Raw genomic sequence first — 14166 nt, 5'->3', positions numbered from 1 at the left:
AAATAGTGAAAGAAATAGTAAAATAGTTCCCCTTTAATAAATAAAATCTAAATACAAATTTAGGAGCACACAAAGAAATTTAGGAGCACAGTGAAAATTGTTCAAGTAACACACACACACACACGATGTGCGACATGGCTTGGTTTCATGTTTTGAGGTACCTTCAATTATCTGTAAATAATACATACATACTGTATCTAAATAGATGAAATATTATTGTCCCTGAGGGCAAGTTGTGTTGTTGTCTTGATATATCTACAAATAGCAGACGAATAGCCGGTTGCCTCTGGATCAATGAATGTCTAATATTGAATAATATTATTAGCTATTTTTAACATCCCTAATTCCAACAGTCAAGAGGCTTGTTTCAAATTGATACATGAAAAACCCCACACACTCAACAACATCCACCTCAAACTAGGGATGGGTACCTTTCACATTTGAACCGATACCGGTACCTGTGAATCGATACCGGTACCCAACGGTACCTTTTTTCGGTACTTTAATCTCAAGAAATTTAATTTACCGGTACCTACCTCAGTCGTGAAAAAAAAAATCCAAACTTCAAATAACTACAATTTCTACAGTTTTCGGCTTGCCATTGCTCCGACTGCTTTGTTGTTGAATCAAGTCAAATCCTAGGTAAGCATATATTGTGCGTGTGAACGTTGACATGAAAAGAAAAAAGTAAAAAAAAAAAAAAAAAAAAACTCACTTGATTCGATACTCTGTAGTACCGACGTGTTTCGGTTCGGTACCTCAAAAGTACCGAATTCGGTACCCATCCCTACTTCAAACACAACAAAAGAACAGAGCATCTCATGAACTTATGTCATGGACTTTATGGACTGTCAGCTGAACTCGCACCAATGCATAGGGAAATAGTCAGACATCCCAGAATTATTTCATGACACAAAGTTTTGAATGGACGTTTGGATTAAAATTATCCCGAAGACAGCATTGGAACGTTTGTGAGTATAGGCTCTGGCCAGTGTATCAATGAAATACGTTGCACGCTCAGCGCTGTGGAATGAAGGAAATGCGCATCGGGATCGGATTTGGATGTTATTCTTTGGAGTTGTGTTACAAATGGAACGGTCTTTCCCCGCGGAACACAAGTTACTTAACGTTACACAGGTCGCGCTATGCAGATGCTTAGCTTGCTAACGTTAAGATAGCAGTGTAACTTAACACTTTGATCGCCAGGGTTAAATTCATAATTTTACCATCCCTCGCCAGCCCTATTTAACATGGAGAAGTTCCCCTTCTTTGCAGGGCTATAACTTTTTAAATTGTATTGCTAAATTGACATTACTATGGCCCATTCAACGTCCTATATCTATTGTTCAGGGTGTAGCAACGTTATACTTTTTCATTCACATATTCATACTAAAATACGGTCTAAAGTATAAGTATGTTTTTATCGTTTTCTGCAGCTTTCTCCAGAACTTGATTTATAGCCCTAAATATATTGATGATCAAATACAGTTTGGTAGGAATCTGTGCGAGATAAAAAAAAAATGTCAACTGGACGTGCTTCTAGGAGTTACTACTTATCATCTGATGTTGACCGGATGGGGGGGGGGGGTCGTTTATAATTCCGTGGGCAACGTTATATCATTCATCTAGTGTGGGTGATATGATCATTAGAGCAGTTAGTATCGAAGACGTTAAAAAATAACACTGAAACTCACCGTAGCTTCCTCGCGCCGTTGGGAGATGAGCGTGAAACAGAAATGTTTCTATTATGGGATGTCGAAATATCCGATCCATTTCCAGGTTGTATAATAGTATATGTCCAAATCATGTTGTTTATCGAGTTATTGGTAACGGATTGCTATCCGTTGTGATCAGCTCGAGTCCTGGGACTATTAGCGAGTGATCGGACCGAATTGAAATGAGCACCAGCTTCCACTTCCTGTTTCTGCCCTGGGCGATCCGCCGATCGGCCACCAGATGGCGCTCTTGAACCGTTGGAGAGTTGAGAGGGGCTCAACAGTACATCTCATGTCTCCGGGGGAGAAATATGATTTCGATCACAGATTTTTGAAATATTGATATCAAAGACGCTGTCCAGCGTCTTCGGCAGAATGAGCATGGCGGGGAAAGACGTGTTTCAGCGTTTCCGGCGATTAAAGTGTTAATGTTACACTATGCATGCTTGATGAAAGCAGAGCTCTCCGTCTGTCTGCGTTCGCACCTCTCAAGTACCTGTAACACGCAGCGGTCCCCGCCTCCCTCCCTCCTTGCAACACGTTCCACCCAAAAACTGAATTTCAGTCCAGTTTCTGAACTATTAACAGCGGAGCTGTTTTGTAATATTCACTCGTCTCGCACACTGCAAGTAAATGATTTTTCCGGTTCGCACACACACATATTATTAGGGGCAAATACGAGGGAAATGCTTGCACTGTAGAGCATATTATATATAATTATATATATAATTAGTAAACTGTCTGGGGCTTTTCTTGCCCCCCTTAACTGATTTTCGAGGGCATTTGGTAAATTTTCTAGGGCATTTTTGCCCCAAGCCCCAGTTAATTTCGAACCCTGAATCTACCTACCTCAGTTCTGAAAAGAAATTCCAAACTTCAAATTATTTATCATCAATATTATTTATTTAGAACAATTTGTTAATATAATATATAATATTGCAGCGAGCGTTGTCTGCATCTAGCTTTGTAAAGTGTAACCACACTTGCGACCGTTTTCGGCTTGCCATTGCCCCGACTGCTTTGTTGTTGAATCAAGTCAAATCCTAGTGATTTGGTCGGTACCCAGTTAAAGGTACTGGATTCGGTACCATCCCTAACAGTAGGGCTGACCTTCGAATTATTTTTTGGAATTCGAAGCTTCGGGGCAGAGATATTTTTTTTTTTATGTTGTGGGACTTGTACAGCACTTTGTTCAACTTTGTCAGTGCTGTAAAGTTTAAACCTTTTTAAATCTTAAGACAAACGAAACACTTTGCTTTCATGAAATATTGTAAGCTGTCAATCCACCCTAAAACACTACATCGGCTACAACGACCGTCTCCCTAAGCCTGAGCATCGATGCTTGAGTTGGTCCATTAACAATGACTTAGTGGCCGACTTTGTGGACTCAAATACATTTTGTTTGAGCTATTACATCCAAATGAATTGTATTTAAATGTAGGGCTTGCAGCTCTGACTAAGTAAATGTATCATCCCAATATAATCACCATGGGTTACTGTCATAGTGTCCACTATCCACTGTCTGTGGAGCAGCTCCAGGAGGATTGGTCTCTTGATGACATCATCATAACTAGAGTTTTGTCTCTGAGATTCAGCTTGAATAGAGACATGTTCATATTCACAAATTAAAACTGAGTGAATATTATAATAATATTGTATCAAATATAATAGTGAATTCCATTTTAGAATGGATTTTCAATCCAAGTAAATCAAATTGATGAACACACATGAATTTCTATTAATATTGATAAGCTGCATTTTACAAATCGATGAAGCTGGATTTCCACATTCATGCATTGATTTATTTTGTACTCCCCTACTTGCCGAAGCCGGCCTGTCCTATAATTAAAAAACAATGTCATCCAGGAAAATAACCTGAATGGATCTACTTCCAAGGAAACAATGACACAATCACAGTCGCCCATCCTTTCACAACTGTAACAGCAATTGCTTTACGCAACCAGATGTCCCTTTTGTGAATGAGACACATAAAAAACCATGCAATCTGTCAGAAAATCTCTTAAGCTATACAGCATTCTGCATCTATGACTCACTGCCACTGCAATTTGCTCACAAATGCCACAGGCTCGATCATAAAACCATTCTGTGATTGCTCAACGTTTCCCCACAATGGCAGATCTTCGCCCATGTAAAAAGCACACAAAGCGAGCGCACAAAGCCATCCGGAGAGAATCATAACATTGTTTCCTATTGATCCACACTCACTCTCCTCTAGCCTTCAGTATCCTCCACCGCACATAAACCACTGGGGACTGCAAACATCAATCAGCCGGTCCTACTCGCTCTGCCACAATGAATGGGGTTATTTCTGCCTTCCACAAAAACAGCATGTAACAAACAAAACAAGAGCAGCCAGCGGTGCGAGGAGGACACCTGATGCCCAAGTATCTGGAACTGTTCCCTTGTGTTCGCAGATATCCATCCATGCTTTCTAGCTGTAAGAGATCCTGAGAGGAACGCAGCAGCTCAGCGTCACGTGGGGACTAGCCGATAGCCACAAAGAGTAGTTTGCGGTGACAAACAAGCGCTCAAAAGGAACACTTAATGTGTTCGATTAAAAGCTTTTTTTGAATTCCCTCCCGCCGCACAGCTGCAGCCGGCTAACCTCTTTGGAGATGGTAGCCTAGCGCATACTACTAAGCTAAGCTGCTTACCTGCTCGTCACATTCGCTTCTAAGCCCAGTGGACGCTTACAAAAGGCCTGGGAGAAAACACAGTGGGGGGGGGAACAAGCAGGAAACGGCCAAGAGCCGCAGAGCACAACTAACCGTGTGTGTGTTGGTGGCACGGCCAGTTATGGAATGTGAGAGTTGTGTGTGGTTAATGTTACAGTTGCTTGCTAATGGTAGCGGCCCGTATAACATCCTGACCTTGTGTCATATTACCGTCTTTTGAAGGCTTATCAACCTATACAGAAACAGAAGCAGCTTTCCTTTGAATAGTAGGAAGAGAGTTGTCGAAGCAGTTTTTCTTATCAGTCCTGGACTTGGTGAGACACCTCCAATCCCTAGAAAAGAATGGCAGGCATTCATAAAGCTAAATGCTGAATGCCTCCGACCGTGGAATAAGGCTGTCCGCGAAGGCTGTTTTTGGGATCTGAACTTCGTCAGGGTTTTTCGAACGGACGTTCAAACCTTTGTTTTAATTTTTTTCTTTTTTTATTAAAAAAAAAGAAATTCAAAATAAAGTTTTTTTTTATATATAAATATCCTCAAACTAAATCCTCAATTTGAATAAAGTGATTAATCTGATTAAATTAGTATTTTTTTTTTAATTAAATCAACTTTCTTTAATGAATATAACTCATCCGTTTTTAATACTATAATATTAGTAGGGGTGTAACGGTACACAAAAACCACAGTTCGGTACGTACCTCGGTTTTGAAGTCACGGTTCGGTTAAACTCAGGGGTGATGTAGTGTGCAGTAACTAATTGTACTTGTAGGGCTGTCAATGAATATTCTATATATTTTTTTTATCTACTTTTTCTCCCCATTTTTCTCCCTTCCCCAATTTCATATTGTCCAATTCTACCCTCCCCTGTCTCGAACGTTGTTAGGCCATGCCTCCCACAAGCCGGCTGCAATGTGGACGAAGCCTTGCATCACGTGTCCCCTCCGGTACTTGAGGAGGCAGCCGTCGCATCTTTTCACCTGCACAGCGCGATCTCTCAGCGGCGAGGGTCTGCGTGGGAGGGACACGCCGCCCCCGTCGCTTCCTGATTCTACTGCGCAGGCGCACCAACCGACCTGTAGGAGTCGCTGTCCACAACGTCCGATCCCCAGTCACCCACCAGCTTCCCACCCCCTAATACTGCCAATTGTATTAGTATGAACGACCAGCCAAGCTGGTAGCAACGCCGAGAGTTGGGCTCAAACCCAGCATCTCCTGCGTTGGTGGCGAGCGCCTTGCCCACTGCGCCACCCTATGAATATTCTATATTGAAATTAATAATCGAGTTTTGAATTCAATTCTGCACACAAAAAAAAGTTCTGCATGTGCGTTCGTTAGTGGTTAACGACGTACCGTTGCAATCGTTCGGTACACAGCTGTACTGAACCTTAGGTCCAGTACTGAAACGATTCGGTACGGATATGTGTACCTTTACACCCCTAAATATTAGTGTAGCCTAATCTTTATCTGCAACTGTGAAGAAAAACCCCATTGGTTTAAACAGAATGAATAGACACATAAAAATGTTGATTTAGAATTCGAATGCCAACGTAACGAACGAAGGTCCGAAACTCTGAACGTTCAAACGTTTGGGCTCAGCCCTACCGTGGAAGAACAACACTCTAGCTATGTCTAATGTCTTAATTCAGGGATTGTAGCCTTCGAAGGATACGGTCTACAAAGGTGTGTCATAGACCAGGGTTTATCCTTCGTAGACCGTGGAGGGCGAACCAGGCATTGTTAAATGAGACGGTCTGGTCTACGGAGGAGACTGGGGTTGTTAAATGAGACGGTCTGGTCTACGGAGGAGACTGGGGTTGTTAAATTAGACGGTCTGGTGTACAGGAGACTGGGGTTGTTAAATGAGACGGTCTGGTCTAGAGGAGACTGGGGTTGTTAAATGAGACGGTCTGGTCTACGGAGGAGACTGGGGTTGTTAAATTAGACGGTCTGGTGTACAGGAGACTGGGGTTGTTAAATGAGACGGTCTGGTCTAGAGGAGACTGGGGTTGTTAAATGAGACGGTCTGGTCTACGGAGGAGACCGAGGCTGTTAAATGAGACGGTCTGGTCTACGGAGGAGACTGGGGCTGTTAAATGAGACGGTCTGGTGTACAGGAGGAGACTGAGGCTGTTAAATGAGACGGTCTGGTCTACGGAGGAGACTGAGGCTGTTAAATGAGACGGTCTGGTCTACGGAGGAGACTGGGGCTGTTAAATGAGACGGTCTGGTCTATGGAGGAGACTGAGGCTGTTAAATGAGACGGTGTACAGGAGACTGAGGCTGTTAAATGAGACGGTCTGGTCTACGGAGGAGACTGAGGCTGTTAAATGAGACGGTCTGGTCTACAGAGGAGACTGAGGCTGTTAAATGAGACGGTCTGGTCTACGGAAGAGACTGAGGCTGTTAAATGAGATGGTCTGGTCTACAGAGGAGACTGGGGCTGTTAAATGAGACGGTCTGGTCTACGGAGGAGACTGGGGCTGTTAAATGAGACGGTCTGGTGTACGGAGGAGACTGGGGTTGTTAAATGAGATGGTCTGGTCTACAGAGGAGACTGGGGCTGTTAAATGAGACAGTCTGGTGTACAGGAGACTGGGGCTGTTAAATGAGACGGTCTGGTCTACAGAGGAGACTGGGGTTGACACATGCCCAGTTAAAAGGAGGAATCCTCTTGGTGCCAAGATGGGGGAAGCCCTCACGTCACGACACACATTATGGACCAAAAGAGGCTCAAAATGGCCATTAGCGTCATCCGATGAATAAAGCGATGATTTTATCCACATTATTTGATTATTGCCACTTCCACTAAGTTTATGAATCGAGCTACTAACTGAGACTGATAAAGGAATATAGCAGGACGATCAGTTTAGTTAAACCTCACGTTGAACAGGGATGAACAGTCAACCCCAGTCCTGTCGCAGCTGCTCAATCTCCGAAAACTTTCCAAAACAGGCGTTATTTGGACAAACTGACCACATATTTTGAATCTAAATGGGTAGACCTGGAAAAAAATATTAAAACTGTATAATTCCCTAGGTCGTATGTTACAACAGAATCTGCCCGTTGGTGCGAAATGCATTCTGGGTCATTCTGGCGGTCCCAAAATGCATTCTGGCTGTCCCAGAGGATCCAATCCGATGGCTGCATTTGTCTACTGCATTTTGAAGGAGCTTTCGAAATGAGAGCCTCGGTCACACCGCTGTGACACAATTTGACGCTGTATTCAAATGCAGCCTTCGAAGGCTAAAAAAGCCCTGAATTGAGACACAGCTTCTGTGTGTTGCATTGTGGACTCCTGGAGAAACCTAAATGACACCCCAGCAGCTTCATGTCTGCCATTATAAGCCAAACCCCCTCAGTACAGGTGGTATTCAGAGAACCCAGGTCGTAACTTAACGTAAACGACCGCTCGATCATCAATTCGTTTTACAAACACAAACAGGGGAAATACACAAAGGTATGCATGTCAACAGGAACTCTACAGTTGAAGAAGCATGAGTAGTCTCTTCTTAACCCTTTCACTGCCACACTACGAAATTGTTAACCCTTTCACTGTGACAATACAGAAGGTTAACCCTTTCACTGCCACACACACATGGTTAACCCTTTCACAACCACACTACAGAAGGTTAACCCTTTCAGTAGTGAAAGGTTAACCTTCTGTAGTGTGGTAGTGAAAGGGTTAAGTCACTGATGAACACAAATAGCTCAAAGAAAGTTGGCCATTACGGCTGCGTGTAACAATCGGTAACCACTATCAAAAGAAACAACCGAATTTCTATGCAGTGGTAGAATAGGAAAAGCATGATATTACTATTCTACTGTGAGTTGTTTACAAGATCGACAAGGAATAAGACAAATTCCATTCCAAAAAACAATTCCATGCAAGGCCTCTTATTGTCCGTGCTGAGCTGAACTGAAGCTGCCTCTGACAATGCGTTTGATCCATGGGGGCAGCTTTTGTGTTGTTAATATCTTGCAACTGAAAGTGGGATAATGCTGTTCGAGGATGATTTAGGGAGATGCAGAGGAAGGCGTAGCCAGATCTCTCTCCAGTCTCCACACTACAGTATGTTAGCGCTGTGCCAGCACAGGAGAAAGTCGCTAGAAGCGTATACGACGTGATCATCTGCGCATGCATTAGACTGAGTGAATGAGTGAATGAGTACAATTTGCGGCCATGGGAAAAATGAGAAGGAGAGACGGTTCTGACACTGGACTGCCTGGGTGACTCACGAGTGATAGAGAGATTGAGACAGGGGTGAAAGCGAGGAGGAGAGAGAGAGAAGAGAGGAGGGAGGGAGAGGAGAGGATGAGGGGGGGGGGTGCTTAGAATGAGCTCAGCATGCTGGCTGACATCATAGAATGGACAGGCTACAGAGGGAGCTATGGTAACGGAGCTCTGTGCGCTCAGACAAGCGCTTTTAATTGTCAGGGCAACCAAGGCTGGCCGGTGCTCAAGCTGAAGCTGAGCTTTATACACATAATGGAACGAAAACCACCTGTTGGCACACCTATAAATAGCTGTTTTGGATTTAGCTTTTTATTGAATCAATAGATTATGTAATTATACCCATTAGACTGCCATGAATGACATTTGAAAAGAGCATGCTGTTTTTATCATCCATCTACTATTACATAATTATTCCCAATGATGTAGTTATGTCATGGTCATTGAATATGGTCTTCCTCTTCATAAAACCAGTGCAAATATTTTTTTTATTAAATTGAATTGTCACTTGATGCGATAGCTTTGTGTGACAAACACCATACCAAGAGTTAAGATAATTTGATATACAGATGATCTACACAAGAGGAAATGTGTTCGGGCGCTGGTGAGATGTGACTGCTTTGAGTGGAAATGTGGCATGAAAACAGAATAATCCAATTTTGCTGTTGCTTGTATTTAACTGCATGATAATAATGTGATATCAAATCAAAACGTATTTTCAAATAGTATCCCCTCAGAAGATGAGTTAATTAATGCTCAATATCACAATTTCATCACAATATGATCACGATACATTATGATACTTGTACGTAACCGTCCAACCATATATTGTCTATCTGTATGTCATCATGTATGTCATGATGAATTGAAAATGGGGGACCCTGATGCCTGATGTAAACAAGACGAAAGTCTTTCTCTGGTCTGCAACCCCTTAACAATTGTGTGTATTGAGCCGTACTGTATATTGTACCCATTCTGCAATCTGTTAATAACATTTTCAATCAATCAATCAATGTCCAGCAAGTTTTCACTTGCAAACAAAACAGTTGATAAGCAAACAAACTAGTAACCTAGTAACCTAGAAAACTGGGAACGAGGTTAGTCACATAGTTACAGCTAGCCTTTGGCTATTTGTTCAACAACTCTACGCAAATGGTTTGAAACATCTAAGGTGCTTCGAGCCCAGAGGCTAGTAGCTAACATCCTCAAGACAAGTCACGACTAGTGTCAACAACACCTGTGTTGTTTGGATAGCAGGCTAGCTGGCTAACGTTAGTTGTCCATTTGAGAAAGTGGTTTTCTTGAGACAAACTCCAGGCAAGAAGAACAGCGAGCTGGGCTTATTGGTTGATGATGCAGATTGATTGATTGATTGATTGATTGATTGATTGATTGAAAACTTTATTTAACAGATTGCAGAATGGGTACAGGAGTACAGTACAGCTCAATACACACTATTGTTAAGGGGATGCAGACCAGAGAAAGACGATTGTCTTGTTTACATCAGGGTCGCCCATTTTCAATTCATCATAACATAATATATGACATACATGATGTCATGCATGTTGTGTATGTCATAAATGTCACTATGAATTGAAAATGGGGGACCCTGATGTAAACAAGACAATCGTCTTTCTCTGGTCTGCAGGTGTGTATTGAGCTGTACTGTATTGTACCCATTCTGCAATCTGTTAAATAAAGTTTTCAATCATTCATTCACAGATAGACAGTACTGCTACATCTATACATTTATGACATACCAGATTTACAAATACAGTACCGTTTGTGATACAAAAAGTCTAAAAAAGACAGTGTATACATTTGACGTAGAAACTGTACAGTGCAGTTCAGGTCTGGTCAATGCTATGCTAACGTTATGCGTCGTTGTTGTTGGGATAATAACAGCAGAGACAACATGAACATGTTAAGCATGACTTCAATGCGAAGAAGCAAAACAAGAAGGCAGGTTAGGCAGGTTAGGTAACCTATAACTGGCACTCAAGTTAGCTTACCGCTCGTCTAAACCCAGTCACGAAATTCTGTTTGTGAGACACGATAGAAAGAGAAGAAGGTGTGCTGCTGCCAAAACCACTCACTTTAATAACATCCAACCGTCGCTAACGTTAATAACAGTTGGAAGAAAACGACAAGTTAACTTGTCACAAAGCACTCGCCTAACGTCTCTTCTTTCTATCGTGTCTCAAACACGAATTTCGCATTTTGAGGAACGCCCACGACGTATTTATTTTCCCTTTCAATTGCGTTCATGTTATAACGATATGCCTTTGTGTGAGATTATTAATAGCGATATATATAGGGATAACTTACCTGCTGCAAACAACGCCACAGTTTATTATTCCACTGCTTGATATTATGGTTCAGACTTCTGTCACGTCTCCCTCTCGAGACCAAAGTAGTCGAGTAGTCGAAACATGACTTGAGCTCGAGCCGCGCGGTGAGTGACCAGCGGCACGTTTACTTTATAGAAACATGGCTTGAGCTCGAGCCGTGCGGTGAGTGACCAGCGGCACGTTTACTTTATAGAAACATGGCTTGAGCTCGAGCCGCGCGGTGAGTGACCAGCGGCACGTTTACTTTATAGAAACATGACTTGAGCTCGAGCCGCGCGGTGAGTGACCAGCGGCACGTTTACTTATAGAAACATGACTTGAGCTCGAGCCGCGCGGTGAGTGACCAGCGGCACGTTTACTTATAGAAACATGACTTGAGCTCGAGCCGCGCGGTGAGTGATCAGCGGCACGTTTACTTTATAGAAACATGACTTGAGCTCGAGCCGCGCGGTGAGTGACCAGCGGGACGTTTACTTTATAGAAACATGACTTGAGCTCGAGCCGCGAGGTGAGTGACCAGCGGGACGTTTACTTTATAGAAACATGACTTGAGGGGGGTGCGGCCGGGTAGCGCAGCGGAGTAGCGGACTAAGCATCTGTCTACCAACGCGAGAGACACTGGTATTGAATCCAGCTGTCAGCGGTGCCTCCGGCTTGGCCGGTCGTCATACTGACACAATTGGCAGTGTCAGCGGGAGGGAAGCCGGTGGGTGGTAATCTGGTCGTTGTTGTAATGATAGGTGCTATCATAGCTGCTACCACTAAGTGGCAGTATAACATCATGCAACCTGTAACTATGGTTACTGGTAGGGCTATATAATTAGGACACCTGTGTACAACCTTGAGACAATAAACAGCTGGCTGAAGCAAGCATAAAGAACTAACCAAGTGTCTTATTGATAGTAGACTACAATCCTTACATGGTACCAGGAGTAAAAGCAAGAAGATGGAATCATCATCATCATCATTTAAACCACCCGGCACATTGAAACTGACGGGAAATGTGGATGCAAATTGGAGAGCGTTCAAACAGCAATTCCTGCTGTATCTCGCCGCTGCTGGAGTGGACAAGAGTGTAGATGCGAGGAAAATAGCCATGCTACTCACCATCGCCGGCACGGAGGCAATAGAGGTCTTCAACTGCTTGTCAAGGAAAAATGAAACGTATGAGAGGTACATCTTTCGTTGCCGTTTTCAGAACCCGGGTGAGTCATTTGATAACTTTCTTACCGATCTCAAGATAAAGGCAAAGTCCTGCAATTTTGGTGCTCTCAGAGACTCTATGGTAAGGGATCAGATAGTGTTGGGGACTAATGAGAAGAGGATCAGGGAGAAATTGTTGAGGGAAATGGACCTCACGTTGGAGTGCGCTATACGGATATGTCAAGCCAGTGAGCTAGCGCGTCAACATTCAATTACGTTCAGTGAGCATGCGCACGGAGCAGAGTGCCAGGAGAGCGAGGCAGTGAACGCCCTGTCCGCGAGAGAAGGGCGATGGAACAAATATAGAGACAAAGATGACAAAACTAACATTAGAGACACTGACCGGGAGATGTTCAATTGTAAAAGGTGTGGTGAAAAACACAAACCAAGACAATGTCCTGCTTATGGGAAGATGTGTGCCAAATGTAAGGGACAAAACCATTATGCAAGAATGTGTCTATCCAAGAAAAAAGGACGTGGTGTGAGAACAGTGCAAGAAACGGATGACACTGACAGTGATGATACATTATTTATTGGTATGGTTTCATGTGAGGCAGATGCTGACAGCACACAGCCCTCAGATTTGCGGGATACAGCCCATACTGTAAACGCTGTAGGTGATGACAGATGGATTGCACCACTGATGGTCAATGGGACAATCGTGACTTTTAAAATTGACACAGGAGCTGAAGCTAACTTAATAAATGAAAGTGATCTCAAAGCACTTAGTGAGAAGCCTAGAAAAATCACAGAAAAAGTCACAAAACTGACTGCTTACAATGGGCAGGCAATAACAACAAAGGGTGGATGTAGACTTAAGGTCACAGCGAAAGACAAGCAGCACAACCGTTTGTTTACCATTGTGCCTGATGGTCATGATTCTCTCCTAGGAGGCAAAGCGTCTGAGGACCTAGGACTAGTGAAGAGGATCTATCGGATAAATAGTGATAAAATAACAGAACTACAGTGTGAGGGAAGTACAGACATAGTCAATAAATATCAGTCTGTCTTCAAAGGTCATGGAACATTACCTTTCACTTACAAAATTACGCTCAAAGATGATGCTAAGCCTGTAGTGCATGCCCCACGAAGAGTGCCAGCAGCTCTCAGAGTTGGCTTGAAAAAAGAGCTGGACAGAATGACACAAATGGGTGTGATTGAGCGAGTGGAGGAGCCCACAGACTGGGTGAATTCCATAACATGTGTTAAGAAAAAAATCACAAAGGACTTACGAGTCTGCCTTGATCCCAAAGATCTGAATGAGAATATTAAGAGAGAACATTATCAGATCCCCAAACGAGAAGAAATACAGAGCGAGATGACAGGTGCACAGTACTTTAGCAAACTAGATGCTTCACATGGATTTTGGCAGCTGAAGCTGGACCCAGAAAGCAGCAAGTACACCACCTTTAAATACACCATTTGGGCGTTACTGTTTCTTAAGGCTCCCGTTTGGCATCAAATCGGCCCCTGAGATCTTCCATAGGGCGATGGAGTCAATAATAGAGGGTCTGGAGGGCACCAGAGTATACATCGATGATTTGGTGGTCTGGGGAAGTACGCGCCGTCAACATGATGAAAGACTCGAGAGTCTCTTACAAAGAGTAAGAAAGAATGGATTAAAATTAAACAGAAAGAAATGTCTTTTTGGTGTTACAGAGATGACCTTCTTGGGAGACAAACTCTCAGGAGAGGGGGTGGGGCCTGACCAGTCAAAAGTGCAGGCCATACTGGACATGCCACCTGCCACAGACAAAAAAGGTGTCTTGCGAGCCATGGGAATGATCAACTTTTTGGGTAAGTTCATTCCTAATCTTACCTCCAAGACAGCATGCCTCAGAGAGTTGTTGCAGCACAACACAGTGTTTGAGTGGACTGCTCGGCATGACAAAGAATGGGGAAGGATGAAGGAGACTATAACTACTGAGCCAGTCCTCACATTCTTTGATCCTGCAAAATCAACCAAGCTC

At 43.2% G+C, this 14166-nt stretch overlaps 1 protein-coding gene across 3 annotated transcripts in view; it reads right to left on the bottom strand.

The window, feature by feature from the left end:
• The window catches only part of pam (peptidylglycine alpha-amidating monooxygenase), a 285043-nt gene extending 273955 nt beyond the window's left edge, over nucleotides 1–11088 (bottom strand). For all 3 annotated transcript variants that reach the window (XM_084326103.1, XM_084326105.1, XM_084326104.1), the window contains exon 1: nucleotides 10971–11088. The gene's annotated coding sequence lies outside the window, so the exon portion shown is untranslated. The remainder of the gene's footprint in view (nucleotides 1–10970) is intronic.
• Nucleotides 11089–14166: the final 3078 nt, after the last annotated feature.

The sequence above is a fragment of the Notolepis coatsorum genome (assembly GCF_963971535.1).
Source record: "Notolepis coatsorum genome assembly, chromosome: 12".
Lineage (NCBI taxonomy): Eukaryota > Metazoa > Chordata > Actinopteri > Aulopiformes > Paralepididae > Notolepis > Notolepis coatsorum.
Note: the sequence above shows the minus strand (reverse complement) of the source record. Positions and strands in the feature narration are given on the sequence as shown.